At 44.4% G+C, this 3294-nt stretch overlaps 1 pseudogene; it reads left to right on the top strand.

Annotated features, from left to right (window-relative positions):
- The first annotated feature begins 2247 nt into the window (after nucleotides 1-2247).
- On the top strand, nucleotides 2248-3192 carry LOC102734130 (ADP-ribosylation factor 1 pseudogene; annotated as a pseudogene).
- The last annotated feature ends 102 nt before the right edge of the window (nucleotides 3193-3294 follow it).

Here is a 3294-nt window from a genome sequence, read left to right as displayed (position 1 = left end):
CACTGGAATGTGCAAGCCTTTCAAATCAACTTCAGCTCATTTTATTTGGAAGAGTGAGTTTGTCAACACTTTAAATGAAATTTGGGGAAAATTACCGTATCACATTTGTTTCCTGAGTCAGAGTGACATAGAAATCTGTATATGTATTTTATTCCTAACTGCCATCTCCAAAATCAAGGGACCCTAACTGCGAAACTTTATTGTTTGTATGCACTCTGCCAAATTTTGACATGCAGCATAGACACAGTGTAATGCATACTCGTTTCCTCAGTGATATGGTAGGTGTGGAACTCATTTCTGCTTACAAATAAAATATTTTTTAAGTTTCTTAGTTACTTTACTCTAAAGATCTTTTTTCTTAAATGTATTGTGTTATAGAAAGATTCTGCTGTGCTTGTGATTCATTAACTCTAGGCAATAATATATATGGTGTGAGAAGGACAATAATATTTAATAGGGCAGATTGAGACTGACTGGAAATGCAAGTCTATGGATGCCAAACAGTCTCCATATGTGACCCTGAACCAAGCTATTGAACCTCTCCAAGCCACAGACTCTCTATACAATGCAAACATTAAGATATTTGGAAACACTAGATAACTAACTACATTCATAAATTCTTACCTTATGTCCCTGATCTGGGTTAAGTTCTGTTTCTCCATCCTCCTGGAGTAGTCTGAGGAACTTGATTACTGGCCTTACTACATTATTTTTAAAGGTTCTGTGCCGGCCACCTGGGTGGCTTAGTCGGTTAAGCGTCTGCTTTCAGCTTGGGTCGTGATCCTAGGGTCCTGGGATTGAGCCCCACGTTGGGCTCCCTGCTTGGTGGGGAGCCTGCTTCTTCCTCCCTCCTGCTCATGCTCTCTCTCTCTCAAATAAATAAAATCTTTAAAAAAGAAAAAAGGGGGTCTGTGCACAGGCCTGTACCATGAGAATTTTATGTCTTATTCATCTGTTCATCATCCACACAAAGCAAAGGGCATAAAACCACAGCAGGTACTCAGTAAAGCTTTATTACATTGAATATTTTCCCATTTTCAACCTATTGATCTAATTTGTATAGGATTAACCACTGGTCTTTGCAGGTCTACTAGCAGAGAAGATGTATCATTATCTATCCATTTTATTTTCTTATTACTTTTTTTATTTTCAAGATTTATTTATTTTAGAGAGAGAGCATGCACAAGCCAGGGGAGAGGTAGAGGAGGAGGGGCAGAGAGAGACTCTCAAACCAACTCCATGCTGAGCTCAGAGCCTGACGTGGGGCTCAGTCTCACAACCCTGAGATAGCAACCTGAGCCGAAAGCAACAGTAGGAGGCTTAACTAACTGAGCCACCCTGGCACCCATTATATATCCATTTTAAACATCAACTCCTCTAAAAGGTCAGAAGAGTTCTCATGTCAATCAGATTTTGTTGGTGAATTATAAAATGCTGAATTTAATTTGCAATAGAAAGACCCTGTTATAATTGTTATTAATTCTGGCTGATTATATAGCTTAAAGCCATACCATGCATAATAGATTTGGTTTCTGATATAAAATCTATGAAGGATGTAAGTGACGGGAAGGGAGGGTCAAGGCCCTCCAGTCTCAAGACAATCAGAAATGTACTCAAACCCAAACTTAGCATAGACAAACTAGCAATTAAAGGATGATTTTGAATGAAAATAAGTATAAGTTTCTTTACTGAAGTTGAAGAAAAAGTGGGAAAACTTCAAAAATAAATGCATGCCCCAGAGCAGTTTTGCAGGAGTGAAAACAGACCACTGATATAGCTTGCTGAAATGGGGGGGAAAAGATCAATTATTCAAATTAATTTCAAGTCAATAATGCAGCAAGAATATATTGTGGCTATGGCAAAGTCAATGGTACTCTGTGGGCAATGCAAAGCTATAACAGATTCAGTACCTTCCCTCAAAATCTGGTCACCTAGGGAAATAAAGACACAAATGCAGGTCATTAGGATACCAAACAGACTGTAATGGATGCTAGAGCAGGGGTTCAAAGTACTATAGAAACACAGACAATAAGAGAAATTCATTTGACCAAGGACTGAGTGAAGGACTGACAAAGAAAGTAACATTTAAACTGGACAGTCCCTTGCAAGACAGATAGTATTTTGACAAGAAGACACGAGGAGGGGTGGGAGCGAAACAAACGCCTGGCTCAGAGCAGTGGCCTCACCGTGACCTCCGAGGGTTTCTCTGGCTGGTGTTGTCCCCCCCCCGCCCCCCCCATCTACAGCATGGGAAATACCTTCTAGAACACCTTTAAGGGCCTTTTTGGCAAAAAAGAAATGCACATTCTCATGGTGAGCCCGATGCTGCGGGGAAGACCACCATCGTGTACAAACTGAAGCTGAGTGAGACCGTGACCACTGTTCGCACCAGAGGCTTCACCGTGGAAACTGTGGAGGACAAGACCATCAGCTTCACTGTGTGGGACGTGGGCGGCCAGGACAAGATCCAGCCTCTGTGGCGCCACTGCTTCCAGAACACACAAGGTCTCATCTTCGCGGTTGGTGGCAACGACAGAGAGCAGGACCTCCCCAACGTCATGAACGCGGCTGAGATCACCAACAAGCTGGGGCCATGGTCCCTGCGCCACAGGAACTGGTACGTTCAGGTCACCTGTGCCACCAGCGGGCCCGGGCTCTAGGAGGGACTGGACTGGCTGTCCAATCAGCTCTGGAACCAGAAGTGAGCCGCCGCCCCCGCCCCACCGCCTCCCTTCCATCCTGCTTTACTCTCCTGAGGTGTGAGCGCCAGAAGCTGTCTCCACGGTTGGTCACAGCGTGCTTCGCCAGGCTGTCAATGTGCAGACGCCGCCTGCAGCCGGGTTTTTATTTAATGTAAACAGTTTTTGTTCCCAGTGAGGCTGTTTCTGGTACTCCTATGCAGTATTACTCAGCTTTTTTTATTGCAAAGAGAGAATCAACCCATGTTCAATACTGAGAAGGGATGTTAGGCACACGGGGCCTCCGGAAGTCGCTGTGTCGGACCAGCCTGGCACGCCTCCTCAGGCGTTAGATCTGTGTTGAGATCCATTTTGGTGGTTGGTTTTTAACCCAAACTCAGTGCATTTTAAAAACAGTTACAAATGCAAGATAAGGAGAACAAGTGAACCCACAGAAGGGAGAAATGTGCCTAGTGTTGGTTCTGCAGCAGTGGCCAGAGTCTAGTCCACCAGTGGTCCGTTTCCCGTCGGGGACATGAGATGGGGCACAACCAGCCACGGTCCATTCTGCATGGTCATGATAGGGTCCCTGTGATTTGCTCTGTCTCGGGTCATC

The sequence above is a fragment of the Leptonychotes weddellii genome, chromosome X (assembly GCF_054177405.1).
Source record: "Leptonychotes weddellii isolate Sample4059 chromosome X, ASM5417740v2, whole genome shotgun sequence".
In the NCBI taxonomy this organism is placed as follows: Eukaryota; Metazoa; Chordata; class Mammalia; order Carnivora; family Phocidae; genus Leptonychotes; species Leptonychotes weddellii.
Note: the sequence above shows the minus strand (reverse complement) of the source record. Positions and strands in the feature narration are given on the sequence as shown.